The sequence below is a fragment of the Artemia franciscana genome, chromosome 6, assembly GCF_032884065.1.
Source record: "Artemia franciscana chromosome 6, ASM3288406v1, whole genome shotgun sequence".
Lineage (NCBI taxonomy): Eukaryota > Metazoa > Arthropoda > Branchiopoda > Anostraca > Artemiidae > Artemia > Artemia franciscana.
The window spans coordinates 7,223,986-7,239,562 of NC_088868.1; the positions used below are offsets into that span (position 1 = coordinate 7,223,986).

At 37.3% G+C, this 15,577-nt stretch overlaps 1 protein-coding gene across 1 annotated transcript in view; it reads right to left on the reverse strand.

Annotated features, from left to right (window-relative positions):
* Positions 1 to 15,577, reverse strand: part of LOC136027981 (protein CBFA2T1-like) — a 95,442-nt gene that overhangs the window by 79,208 nt on the left and 657 nt on the right. The gene's annotated exons all lie outside the window — the stretch shown is intronic.

A 15,577-nucleotide genomic window follows, 5' to 3' on the forward strand; every position in this document is an offset into this window, starting at 1 on the left:
AATAACATCGGATACTTATTGCCTTAGGGTTAGTGAGGGAGAGGCTTGTTACAATCGGATCACTTTTTACTTTTAAAAGGGAACTGGAACTTTCAGTTTCAAATCGTTTAAGTTCCCTTGGAAGTTTATACCACCATTTCATCCGAATAAACTTTTATGCCCATGGGCATAGGTTACAACCCATCCCCGGGCTCTGGGGGGGGTATATTTTGACCCCAAGGTTTTTGTGATCTGATCATTAGACTACTTCAAACAAAATGGCAATCTCAAAATTTTCATCGGACGCATTTGGGGAAAAGAGGGTGTGGGGGATAGGTGCTCTACGATCACTTTTTACTCTTAAAAAGGTAACTAGAACTTTCAATTACCAACCAAATTAGCCACCTCTGAAGTTTATATGACCACCCCTTACATATAGACCTTAGCCTATATGCCCCCGCGGTATAACTCAAAACACTTTGCTCCGGGGTGGGAGGGGGGTGTCGACCACGGAATGTTTTTTATTTGATCTTCAAACTTTTTTGAACTGAATAGCCATCTCAGAATTTTGACTGGATACATTTGGAAAAAGGACCTTGGAGGGGCTAGGTGTACACTGATCATTTTTGCTTCTTAAAAAGGGCATTAGAATTCCTTACTTAAAATCTAATGAGCCCCTTACTAAGTTTATACGACCAATCCTTTCTATAAGACCTCATATGCTCCCGGCGCATAATTTACAACACTTGCCCCTACGTTCAGGGGGGGGGGCTGTGTTATCACTGGTGTTTTTTTTATCATCTTTGGTCTGTTTTTCACAAAAAGTTGCTATATCAAGAATTCGATCGGACAGATTTGGAAAAAAGGATGGGGATGGGGCTAGTAGCTATCGGATCACTTTTGACACTTAAAAGGAGAATTAGGACTTTCAATTTCTAATCATTTGAGTCTCCTCCGAAGTTTATACGACCATCTATTCCAGAAAAAGTTTATAGGCCTTGGGGCCTAAGTTAGAGCCCTTCCTCCAGGCTCGGGGGGGGGTTGTGCTGACACCAAAGTTATTGTTATCAGATTGTTGGACTATTTCAAACAAACTGACCATATCAAGATTTTGATTAGATATATTTGATAAAAAGAGGGTAGGGGGGGGGGTAGATGGCCTCTGATCACTTTTGACCCTTAGAAAGGTAACTAAAACTGTCAATTTTCAATCAAATGAGCCACCTTCTACATGATAGAAAACTTATATGCCTTGGGATATAACAGGGACAAACACTTGCCCCGGGGCTCTGGGGAGGTATCGAACAAGGAGTTTTTGTTATTTGATCTTTGAACTATTTTGAACAAAATACCTGTCTCAAAATTTTGATCGGATACATTTGGAAAAAAGCCCGGGGGTAGCTGCCCTCTGATCGCTTTTGAATCTTAAAAAAGGCACCAGAAATGTTCATTTACAATCGATTAAGGCCCCTCCAAAGTTTATACAACCATCCCTTCCATAAAAACCTTATATGCCTCCGCGGCATACTTTACAAGGACCCGGGTTTTTTTTTTGGGGGGGGCTGTGTTATTCCTGGTGTTTTTCACATATGATCTTTGATCTATTTTGAACAGAATGGCTATATCAGAAATTCGATCGGATGCATTCGGGGAAAAGAGGGTTGATGGGAGGGGGTTCTAGTTGCCACTGGATTACTTTAGACATTTATAAAGGGAATTATAACATTCAATTTCTAATCTAAAATTGAGTACCCTCCGAAGTTTATACGACCACCTCTTAAAAACTTTATATGCCTCCATAAAACCTTTACCTGCCTCCGGGGCATAAGTTACAATCCCTCTCCTAGGCTCCAATCAATTTTTACTCTTAAAAGGGGCACTGGAACTCCATATTTCCAATCATATGAGCCCCCTTCCCTATGCCTTCCCTATGAGGTGCCTCTGGGAACAAAATAAATAAATAATAAAATATTGGAGCCTTATTGTTGTCTTTGTGACAAGAATACTAGTCTCGAAGTTTGTCCAAGACGCCATATTTGGTCGCAATGGGCCCCAAGGGCAGAAAGTGGCAAAGAGGGGTCCTATTTGCCTTCTGATCCCTTTTGGCTTTTTAGATGGCCACTAAAACTTGCGATCGGACGTTCGAACGAGACTTTTTCCAAAAGTCACCACAGGTTTGATGCAAACCCCTAACGAAAAACAAAAACACGTAAACATCCACATATGACAAGAGGAATTTCCGCGTTTTGCAGAATTTCCAAGAATTTCTACAAGGGATCCAGTTACGTTATCACGTTTTCACGTTATCCAGTTACGTTTTCACGTTATCCAGTTACGGAATGAAAATTCTATTAGGGGTTTTTAGGGATCTGGAAGTTGACGATTTTTACCAAGATCTGACTACTTTGAAGGGGAAACTATTCATACATATTTACACTGAAAAACATCTATTCTTAGATGTTAGTGGTAGTGCTACTACCACGACTACTACCTATTTTAATCTTAGACTTATATTTAGTTTATGCCTAAAGATATAAAAAAATGTATTAAACGAAAACAGTTTTTTTTTTATCTGAAAGCAAGTAGTAACTTTAAAATTTAAGTATAATAGAAATAATTCTGGATGTGAGGGGTGCCCCTTAACCCTCGCTCTTTCGGGTAAATTCTTAAAGTTCTTTATAAATACTTCTCGTTCAAGTTCAATGGCCCTTAGGTTTTAGCAGTCTTTCCTAAGAAACTGAGAAAAATGCAAAAACAATCTTTAAAAATTCAAACTTAAGCCTAAACAGTGATGTTTGAGGAAGGGGCATGTTCCCTCATATACGGAATGATTTCTGCTCTTTTAAAGTTTTAAGGGAGCTTCTTACTTTTGGATGAAAAAAACTTTTTTTTAATGATTTCTTACTGTTTTTCAAATCATACAAGGAAATATCCTTCCCTGGGCAACCGTGCGAAATTTCCCCTGGAAAATTCCCCTCACAAACTTTCCTCTCCTAGGAAAATTATATGTGGAAAATCTGCCCCCTAAAAAATACCGCATATCTTCCAGTAACAGATACTACATAAAGGCAGTTGGCAACTTGTGCAACTTAAACAGTCTTTTTCCCAGGGTCTATAGGGACTAGGCCGAACCAAATGGCTAGTTGCCATGGGAGGGGGATAATTGCCCTCCTATCTTTTTGGTCACTTAAAACAGGCATTAGAACTTTAAGTTTCCGTTCAAACAATCCCTCTCCCGATATTCTACTACCATTAGTTCGATAGGACCACCCCTGAAAAAAAAAAATAAACACGCATCCGCGATCTTTCTTCTAGATATTAAATTAAAAATAGGTTTTTAAACTGGAAATAAGGAGCAGCAAAAAGAAAATCTCCAAACGAACACACATTATTGAAAGAAATTCTCTTTCAATAGAGGGGAAGAAAATCTCCAAACGAACACACATTATTCCGCATATCTTCACAAATATCCTCAAAACCTTGCTTTTCACGCTAAAGTTTTTAGCTCTTTTAAAAGGCCTTATTCTAATTAAACCAGTCCTTGCGTTTCAGGAGCGGTTCTTGAAAAAATTGGGATAAACAGTCTAACTTTTTTTTATATTTATTTTCTGATCACTTTTCAAATAATGCCGGTAAATCTGGCTCACCCTCCATGAAAGATTCCCTTCCGAAAAATGTACTTCTCACTTAAAGTACCCCTGCCCCGTCAAATTCCTTCCGGAAAATTCAACCCTCACTGAATAGCCCCTTCTCCATGGTAAAATTTCTTACAGAAGATTTAGCCTGAAAAATTCTCCTTACCGTACTTTCATTTGAAAAAGACTAAGTTCTAATCGTTTTTCTGTTCATCTCGGAAAATCCCCCTTTCAGGAAATTATTTCCATGAAATTAAAACATGCTGAAAATTTTCGTCGGAGGATCCAGAACAATCCCCCAGAACATCTCCACATGCAGAATTGAGTAGGCAATGAGAAATAAGACGAATAAATTAATTTCCTATAGGAGCTCTGTCTAATTTCCCCTGTAAAGTGCACCTCCCGGAAATTTCTCACCACACAGAAAATTATCCCAATGGAAACCCACCCCAAGCACCAAATTACCCCCCCCCCCAAAAAAAAGTCTGCATACTTCCCAATAACAAATACTAACGAATACACAATAAAAAACAATTGGCAAATTTTATAACTTAAAGACCTATCCTCAGGGGCTGGAGGGGGTCATAGTATCTCCAAAGGCACGGTTTTGGTACTTTTCAACTATGCTGAACAAAAATGGCTATCTAAAAAATTTGATCAGACGAATTTGGGGAAAAAGGGGTGTAGTAGGGGGGCTAGTTCCTTGCAATTTTTTTGGTCATTAAAAAAGGACACTAGAACTTTTAATTTCTTTTCAAATGAGCCCTCTCCCGATGTTCCAGAACCACTGGTTCGATATCACTACCCCTGAAAAAAAACAAATAAACACGTATTCGTGATCTTTCTTTTGACAAAAATACGAAATTCCACATCTTTATAAGTAGGATCTTGAAACCTCTATAGTAGGGTTCTCTGATACGCTGAATTTGATGGTGTGATTTGTGTTAAGAGTTTTTGATTTTAGGGGGTGTTTCCCTCTTTTTCTAAATCATGCAAATTTTTTCAGGCTCGTGGCTTTTGACGGGTAACATCAAGCTTAACAAATTTGTATATTTGGATCAACATGAAAGGCATATTTTATTGTATATATTGTTATCAAAATTCTTTTTTAGAGTATAGGTTACAACTGCGTCGAGTGGCTCCTTACTTACAGTTAGTTACTCCGAACTGTTTGATTTGTTTCAATAATACTATTTTTAAAGTGCCAGGCATATTAAAACCCCACAGATTTGTCCCACAGAACCATCTTTTGTCTATTCATATCTAAAGCAAAGATTTTTTAATATTTTTTTTTTAGTTCTTTCAAGATTTGGATTTTTTATGGCATTACCACATTTTCGTCAGTGTTGCCATGTCTAATTGTAAAAATAAATAAAACTCCTACTAGGAACTCCCCGCACCACCAGGCCGTCTGAAATCAACACGGCTACGCACGCTCTTCTTCCATACCAATTTATTTCCAGAAAGTTTCCATTTTTCTCAAGTACTTCTTTACAACATCCTCCCACCCCAACCGTGAACGTCCTGATTTCCGTTTAGCCCTAGACAGTTAACCAAAGAGGATAATATTTGGCAATTTGTCTTCCTTCACCCGCCGAACGGGCCATAAACATCTAAAGCTTTCTCTCATTATAGCCCTGGATAGCAGGATTGAACCACACTTCTCGTACTGCCTACTGTTTGAAATACGGTTAATCAGCCGGCTACCGAAAACAATCCGTCGGCAATTTCTCTGGGAAAAGTCTAGCAAATCTTCCCCCGTTCTTCGGAGTGCCCATGCTTCAGAACCATACTTTACCACTGTCTTCAATGGAGCTTCCAATATTCTAATCTCGGTGAGCACACTTATTTCCCTGCTCTTCTAAGCTTTTTTCAACTGCAAAAATAAACCTTGTGCCTTGGCTAGTCTACTTTTAACATCTTCAAGGCACATATATACCTAATAATGTTACCAAAATATATAAGCAAGACTAATTAGCTAAATTTGATTAAACTTTCCTTTCTAAGCTTTCAAACATAAGCAATTGGTAGGTTGCCAAAGACAGATATTCTTCAATGAAAATCTACGATTAAAATGTTTTTAGCCGATTTTTGCTGCTTTTCAGCCACATTTCTTTTATTCAAATTTTGTGTCTTTTTTTCAAATTTGACTAAACATTTCTTCCTAATCTTTCAAACATTAGCAATTGCTCGATTGCCAAAGACGGATACTCCTCAATGTCAATCTACGACTAAAATGTTTTAGCCGATTTTTGCTCTTTTTCAGGACATTTCTTTTATTCAAATTTTGTGTCTGTTGCTACCAAAAACTCCATAATTACACATGGAGCTCAATAGCAAATAATGCTTCAGAACGCAGTGATCAGACTTTTAGTATTCTCACGATGTAGGGAAAACAAACATCACCTTTTTTTCTAATGAGACCATTCAGATTTTTTCCAGGGATGATTGCATTAAATTATGGAGTCGTGGAAAGTCAAACAAGGGCTTATTCAGTTCCCAATTTTACAATCCACAACCGGTTTATAGCTTAAAGCAAATCAAGCTATATGAAAACCTTGTTGCCTAAACGATGCTTTTTGCCCAGAAGTTTGTGCCCGAAGGATAAAAGATGTTTTTTGCCCAAACGTTTCGAGCATTCGAGCAGTATATTAAAATTGTGGCGGCCAAAGTTGTCAATAAACATGTAAAAAAAATCTTTTCTATGTTGTTTTCTTCAAAATGGAAAAAAACAGATTAAATTTTTTTCACACGGATGACTCCTTCAAATCTTAGGGGTCGTGAAAACTTATACGGTGGCTCAATGAACTCCGAATTGATTAATCCAGTACTATTTTATGCATAAAGCCAATTAACGCGTATGAGGGTCCATCTCAAAGTATCAAAAGGTTTTTGCCCAAACAAGCTTTACGTTTGAAGCATAAAATACGATTCTTTTGATGTATCACAATTCCGTTTTGTAGAGTTTCGCTTACAATTGAACCGGGTCGCTCCTTACTTACAGTTCGTTACTGCGCACTGTTTGATAGACAGTTGAGTATAGCATTAAATCAACCCTCAAAGAAGATTGTGTGTAGGAAACACGCAAAATGACAATTACGTTATACAGTGTAATATTACTACTTGACTAAAACTATTGGGTAGTATTATGTACTTAGACGCCTGTCCGCCGTATAAAATTCAAGTATCAATTGTTGTGAATATTTTCTTTGCTAAATTTGTGTAAATTCTCTGTGTCTCTTTGTCTCAAGTTCTCATAAGGTACATTTAGCCCAAACAAGCTTTACGTTTGAAGTATTTTAGCAGTATATTAATATTGTGGCGAAAAAGATCTTCATTTGCCCCCCTCCTCCAAAAAATTAAGAAATTTACAACTTTTTTCCTATAAAAATACTGTCAAAATTTATAGAGCCGTATATAAATAAGAAACAATTTAGATACTGGCATGATTTTTTTTTTTTCATCCAGGAAGGATTACAAAATGAAAGTGAACTGATCGACAGGAGCAGATGAGTATTCCCTCAGCTCTTTTTCTCGAGAGTGCTTTAACTGTCCAAATTATAAGTAAAGACAGAGGAGATAGGTCGACAAAACAAACTTCCCCTAACATTTTATTGGAACCAGGTGTTGGGTGCTGTTCTGAATTGCTGAAATTGCTATACTTCTAATAACGATGAAGTTACACGATACATCGGAGATGAAAGTACGGAGATTGACTTGAGCTTTACATATTATATGCCACCTGCCACAAAGCTTATCATGGGAAATACTTCTCTTCTAAAATATCCGCAGTTAAATCTTAAGGTCTTCAAAACACATTACACACAATGGCGAAATTCATAAAAAAAAAACTGAACGAAAACATATATAAAATATAGCTAGAGGAGGTGGACGGCTTCCCCCCGAGCCCTGCTTTTGAAGAGGGCACCAAACTAAGGTTTTTTTTGCTATTTTGTTTACTTTTATTGTACTAGTGACTGTGGGATGGGCACAAAGCCGACATTGTTGCCGGGCACTGGCAACCAAAGCGATACCTCTATATTGAAATCTCATTAACTACTTAAGTTTCCAACAGTTCTCCAGAAACGAGTTGGATGCATCTCGTCGATAAGTTTAGATTACTTCTTTCGTTCATTTTGTCATCAACGTCAGATGTTAAAAAATGTCTACCCTCGTCATTTACATCAAAAATTGCAAAGAATTTACACTGAAAAGAAAACCCCACGATCAGTTTGAAAACCCCCCCCCCCAGAAACATCCTGTAAGCTCTCCCACTCCTTGGAAAAAATTAATAACGGAGCCAGTAAATCTACTCATTTCAGCTTTAACCCCCCATCCCATAGAGAAAATACTCTGGCAAGTTTGAATAGTATAAACAGTAGCTCTACCGACATGAATATTCCAGTGTGCGTAAAGGGTTTATGTTATGCATGTTATGTTATGTTATGTTATGCATAAAGAATATAAAATGCTAAGCATGTAAAATTGTGACGACGCAACATAATTTTATTAGCCACCAATGACAACAAGGGATCAGGAGACTAGCAGATGTTAAAGCAGGCTGGGGACTAAAAGAGTAACAAATATATATATATATATATATATATATATATATATATATATATATATATATATATATATATATATATATATATAGAAAAAAGAAACAGGATGTTTAAATGGTCTCCTGAAAGTATACAGAAATTATGTATATATTCGTATTATACAATTATACGAACAGAAATTACCCCATATATGAAAGAAGCTGTTCCCTTCTCAAAGCCCTGCTCTTTGCGCTTAAGTTTGACTCTTTCTCTCAAATCTACTTTTTAAAACAGTGAAAAACTTTAGTGCAAAGAGCGGGGCGTTGAGGAGGGAACAGCCCCTTCCATATATGGAGTAATTTCGGTTTGTTTAAGTTTTAATGTCGCTCCTTACTTTCAGTTTAAAAAACTTGTTTTTTCAATTTAATTTCTGAACGTTTTTGAATTAATGCATGTTTTGATTTTAGCTCTCCGCACATGAATACTTAGAACGAAATTTGCATTTTTTCTTTTTTTGCTAAATGGCTTTTTCTTAGTTTTGACCAGACGATTTTGATAAAAAAAAAGGAGTAGGGGAGGAGGCTTAGTTGCCCCTCAATCGTTGGTTACTAAAAAAGACAACTAGAACTTTTAATTTCTTACGAACGTTTTATTAATAAAAACAATACGTAACTTCCGAATTAACTTTCGTAACGAACTTCTATATTCGTATATTTTTATTACGTATATGAAGGGGTTTGCCCCCTCTTTAATACCTTGCTCTTTACACTAAAGCTTAAATTTTGTCCCAATTCTTTAAGAATGACCCCTGAATCACAGAGGCCGTAGAAGAAATAGTTGAAATTACAAAGAATACTTTAGCGTAAAGAGCAGATATTTAGAAGGAGAAGAACCCCTCATATGCGTAATAATTTCCGTTCGTTTTATTTTAATGCTGCTCCTTACTTTCAGTTGAAAAAACATTTTCATATTTATGATTTCACTGTTTTTCTGTTTTAAATAATATTAGACATTCCTGTGCCCCCTTCATGGAAATTTTCTTCTCCCATGACAAATTCCTAAATGGAAAGATCCTCCCATGTAATCCCCTCCCCTCAACACCTTCCCTATCCAAGAAAAAATTCCCCTGAAAACGTCTATACGCTTCCCAATAACCATTACTATATGTAAACACTGGTCAAAGTTTGTAACTTGTAGCCCCTCCCCCGGGAACTGTGAGGGAGTAAGTCATCCCCAAAGACATAATTATTAGGTTTTTCGACTATGCTGAACAAAATTGCTATCTCAGAATTTTGACCCGTTGACTTTGGGAAAAAATGAGCGTGGGAGGGGGTCTAGGTGCCCTCCAATATTTTTGGTCACTTAAAAAGGGCACTAGAACTTCTGATTTCCGTTACAACGAGCCCTCTCGCAACATTCTAGGACCACTGGGTTGATAGGATCACCCCTGGGAAAAAGAAAAAAAACAAATAAACAAATAAACACGCACCCATGATCGATTTTCTGGCAAAAAATACGATATTCCACATTTTTGGAGATATGAGCTTGAAAATTCAACGGTAGGGTTTTCTGATACGCTGAATGCGATGGTGTGATTTTCGTCAAGATTCGATAACTTTCAGGGGTGTTTCCCCCTTATTTTCTAAAATAAGGCGAATTTTCTCATATATATATATATATATATATATATATATATATATATATATATATATATATATATATATATATATATTATCTGTATAAGTGAGCAATAATTGTGTATTTTTTCTTGAAAACGGCTCCATATTTTTCAGGAAAACTGGTATCTTGAGATATTCTTGCATAAAAAAAAAACCCATCTAAATAGGTCAGAAGTCGGAAAAAAATTCGTCAAGGCCGTGATTAAGTGAACTGACGGAACTAGAAAATCACTTGTTAAAATTGAAAATTTATATCCTAAAAGTACTCAAGTATTCATTGGCGGAAGATACCGCTTTTAATATCATGCCGTAGCTTCTTGAAGATGCTACAAAATCTTTGCTAGGATTTTACTCTATTTCTTCTAATTGCTTAGAAATCTTAGAAAATATCTAGCTCTTTTTCACAAGTGTGAAAAATATTACTCTATGAAAGATATTACTTTTAGAACAAAATCGTCATGTACTACGTTAGTATATTATTCAAGTATTTCTTATGACATCCTATAATCAATTTCTTACATATTGTCATGCATAGCATAAATAAGAATATTGAGTTTCCAACGCATCAGTTATTTATATAATATAATGTCTGTTGGAAGGCCCAAAAAATTAAAATCTGCAGTTGTACTTACTATAAATGATGGCTCTTTGGAACTAACACCTGAACTATCAAACGTTACAATCAACAACTTGCACCATCAATTACAAAAACACCAATATGGGCAGCTAAAGCAAAGGCCATTGCTAAATTGTGTGAAGTAATCAAAATCCAAAAACTTGTCAAAAATTTAAATGAAGAGCAAAGACACACGCGGTAAGAAGACTTGCGGCACCGAGTATGTGAGAGTCAATGAAAATCAGTCTGGACACCGAGAATCAAAACGTGTCAAAATTGAAAATGATAGCGATGATGATTGGGTTTGGGATTTTGACATGGATAAGGTCATCAATGCCTACCCTCCATTTGTTTAAAAAAAAAAGTTTGGCGATATGTATTTCATAACGACGAAAGACAATCCGAGGTAAAACGAACCAAACAAATTGAAAATGATAGCGATGATTGGGTTTTGGATTTTGACATGGATAGGCAGGCCTAAGACCATCAATGCCTACCATGAAAATGAAGAATCTGGACTAGATAATTCGTTGGAAGAAAAAGAAGTTTTTGTCCCCCCCCCCCTGAACAACTAAAAGAAGCAAAGATTGGGCGACATGGTTTTCATGATGACAAACGACAAGCTAAGGCAAAAGTTAAAGATCCAATAAGAAAAACGTAATTTTACAAAACTTCTTCTAATTTAAGGTCCATTTAGACGCCCTGGCATCAAAAAAAGGCTCAAATTGTCTGCGTTTAGAAGACAAGCGACAATGAGAATCCATAGATTGAACTAGCCGAAATATTTTAAGGTTTGAACAAATTTCAAAGTCGTGTGTAAATTCCTTGTTGTTCTACAATTCCAAACATTTGCAGATAAGAGCTTTAAACCTCCACAACGGAGTTCCTTGATTGTCTTGTAGTTTGGTAGGGAGAGAGATGTCTTAAAAGGTGCATTTTTATGTACCTCTTTTAAAGTTTAAAGCGCATTTTATAGTTTTCTTTAAACCCCCCCCCCCCTCCGAAAAAAATTTCTGGCTGTAGTCCTGGGGATAACATATTAATTTCTACACCCATCCTCCCATCATCTCTCCCTTAGAACTAATTCTGTATTTACCTTAAGGCTCAAAGGGATTTGGGATGTTTTGGCAATAAAATGCATCCTTTGAGGCATCTCCTTCCCTTCTGAACTACAAAATATTCAGAGAACCCACTTTTAGAGGTTTAAAGAGACTTCTAGTTCTTTTTTATAAGTCGAAGGTGACTAGAAACCAACCAGCTACGCTGGAGGGGTTTTTTTCCGGGGAGGTATTTTCCGCGGGGGAATTTTCCGGGGGAAAGTGTTTTAATGCACTTATCTCAGCTATCCCCCCGCCCTATATAGTGCACCTTATTGTCCATTATAGCTTATTTTCTGCGCATATTTGACCCTACATTACTGTTAAAGTATAAATCTGTGCTTACCTTAAAAAAATTTCAAGTTTTTCATGTTCCAGCAACAAGTTCCATTAATTAGTTTCTATAAAATTTCGTCCAAAATTGTCAAACGTATGCAATACTGTATTAACAAAGATAAAGTATTACAAAAACACAAAGACAAAGATGCCTTTGTTCAAAGGCTACTGCTTAAGAGATACGATATGCGCGATACGGGTACACTAGACACGCCGATACCGCGCACAGCCCTTTCCCCAGGGACTATGGAGGGTCACATCATCATCGAAACCATAGTTATTGCCCAAACAAGCTTTGCTTCGGGCCATTTGCTTGTTTTGTTTTGTTATTTATATTAATAAACCCATCTTTCTCTCTTCTCTCTAATTAGACTTTTAAACTATGCTGAACAAAATGGCTTCACCAAAATTTTGATCAGAAGACTTCGGGGGAGTCATATTATCGCCAAGACCATAGTTACTGGACCTTCGAAATGTTGAACAAAATGGCTATCTAAAATTTTAATCGGGGTGACTTTGGGGGAGGGGGATAGTTGCCCTCCAATCGCTTTGGTCACTTTTAACTAAAACTACTACAAACAGCTCACAGCAGCACCAAGCCGCCTGAAACCAACACAGCTGCAACCGCTCCTCCTCCATCCCCATCAATTCAAAACCTCCCTCTTTACACCCTTCCAGGAAGTTCCCATTTCCTTTAAATCTTTCTTTATAACATTCTCCCACCCCAAGCGTGGACGACCAGCTTTCTGTTTAGGTCAAGACGGTTCGCCGAAAAGGACAATCTTTGGTAATCTATCATCCTTCATCCGCAAAACGTACCCTTACCATTTCCACCTTCGTCTCATTATAGCCTTAGAAAGCGTGATTGAACACTACTTATAATATAGCCTACTGTTGGAAATACGGTCAGTCAGCCAGGTCCCCAGAACAATCCGTAGGCAATTTTCCCGGAAAACATCTAGCAAATCTTCATCTGCTTTTCGGAACGCCTATGCTTGAGAGCAATACTTGACAACTGTCATCACTGTAGCTTCCAAATGTTCTAATTTTGGTTTGCGCACTTATCTTCCTATTCTTCCAACCTTTTTTTTAAATGTGAGCCTTGGCTTTTTAACATCTTCACTGCTACCATCGTCTCTACTAATAATACTGCCAAGGCAAGTGAAGCTGTCCACCCGACCAATCTTTTCATTACCAAGCGTCATCTTTTTCATCTATGCTACCTAGTGCTACCCGTGTAAAAAGTGATTTCCCTTATAGTTCAAAGAGGGCGGACTTTAATTTTCATGTACTAGTGTTTCAATCATGCTGATTCTAATGGTATACTTTTCTTTTTGATCTGGCGCCATTTTTGAGGGGTTTCAATTTTTTTGTCGAAATCATAATAAGTTTGTTTTTGCAATCAACTTTTAATTATAACACGAACCGAAATAATAGTTGCCATTCCTGAATCAGGGCCATTTTTCACATGGCCATTTTTTAATAGGCAGTTTTTTATCAAGACGCAATTCTTTACTTTTGGTTACTATGGGCTGCTGTTATCTCTACTAGGTTGCATCTACTGCTGTAACCATGGTACTACCTAGGTAAGCAAAGCTATTCACTTGATCAATCTTCTCGTTACGCTACATCACTTCTCACCTTCACTTATTCCATTCTTAGCGACTTAGTCTTCTTAACATTAATTTTCCATCTATTTTTGAACCCTGAACTCTAGATACCTTCAAAAATTCATTAAATTTGCCAACATGTTTGTCAAAGACGCTCGAATCATCAGCAGAAAATATATCTAGGAGTCCTCCCCCCACCATTTGATTCCATGCTCTCCCATAGCATTTGCTTTACTCCTTAGTACAAATTCCATCAAAATGGTCTATATAAAGGGAGATAGAATGCAACCCTGCTTAAAACTCCTGTCTCAATAGGAAACCAGCTATTAACTTCATTTCCTACTTTAACTGCACCAATTTTATTCTCGTACACAACCCTAAACACTTTAATTTATTTATCTAGTATAACATACAAGAATAAAACCCTCGCTAAAGCTCTTCTATCAACAGAATCGAAGGTTTGCTAGTGATCTATAAACTGAGGACAGAAGGTAGTTGATGGATCAGGCACTTCTCAAATTTTAACACAAGAATGAAATTTAGTCAGCACATCCCCCACCTTTCCTAAAACCGCACTGTTCTTCTCTTAGAATTTTTCTACGGCATTTCTAAGTCTAACAGTATACGTACTATTTAAGTATACTCATGAGCATACAAAGTATGCTAATCATCATACTAAGTAATTTGCTACCTTTAGAAACCAAACTAATGCCTCTACAATTATCACACTCCCTCTTATTACCTTTTTTATACAGGGGTATAATTAGGGTTTCCCTAAAATCGCTAGGTAATTCTCCTTTTTGAATGTCATAAATAAGGATTTAAAGAAAATGGGAACTTCCTGAGAGGGTGTAAAGATAAAGGCCTTGAATAGATTAGGTTGGAGAAGGAGCGTGCGTAGCTGTGTTGGCCTTAGGCGGTGTGCTGCAGTGAGTTATTATTAGTAGTAGTATACTCCTAATCGTCAGCAACTTATTCCTAACCTCAGAGCCACCATATTTAAGAAACTCATTTACCAAAAAATCAGCACCGGGGGCTGATTATCTGTAAAATTCGCCTGGGGCTGGGATTTGAAAAAAAATTGAAAACGTATTAAAAATTTTCTTATATACATTTTTACGAGTCGGGCAAAAAATGTTAAATGGTGGGGGACTCAAGCCCCCTACGCCCCACCCACTAATTTACACAACACTTATAATATAAACAAGAGCTAATAGCTCATATGGTACTTGTGACGAGAGATCGGATCCGGTCCGGTTATGTCAATCATGCATCTAGAGCTTGTGCTTATTCTCGAATTCGCCAAAGCACTAGAAATCCCCCATCCCCCGAAGAGATCGCATCTGATCCGGTTATGTCAACCACGTATCTAGAACTTGTGCTTATTATTTCCATCAAGTTTCACCCCAATCTCTTCACTCTAAGCGTTTTCCAAGATTTCCGTTTCAGCCCTCCACCCCCGAATGTGCCCGGATCCAATTCGAATTGAAAAAAGAAACATCTGAGACATGATATCTTTCTATATATCAAGTTTCATTAAGATCCGATCACCCGCTCGTAAGTTAAAATGCCTCATTTTTCTAATTATTCCTAATTAACTGTCCTTCTACTCCAACCCCCGATGGTCGAATCGGGGAAGTGACTATTTCTAATTTAATCTGGTCCGGTCCCCAATACGTGTGCCAACTTTCAGCGATCGCTATTTTGATCACTTATCTACAAACTGAATTTCTTCATGTAAAAACTAAAAATTTGGGTGGTCCGGGATTCGAAACCGAGACCTCTCGCACCCTAAATGAGAATCATACCACTAGACCAACAATCCACACTTAAGAACAACAATCATTTGCTTTGTCAGCAAATAAAATTCTTCTCAACTATCAAGTTCGCTCGCTCCCCCCCCCCAGATGGTCGAATAGGGGAAGCGACTATTTCTAATTTAATCTGGCCTGGTCCCTGATATGCCTGCCAACTTTCATCGTCCTAGCTTATCTGGAAGTGCCCGAACTAGCAAAATCGGGACCGAGAGACTGACAGAAATTGCGATTACTATATGTCACTTCGTAAATACCAAGTGCCAT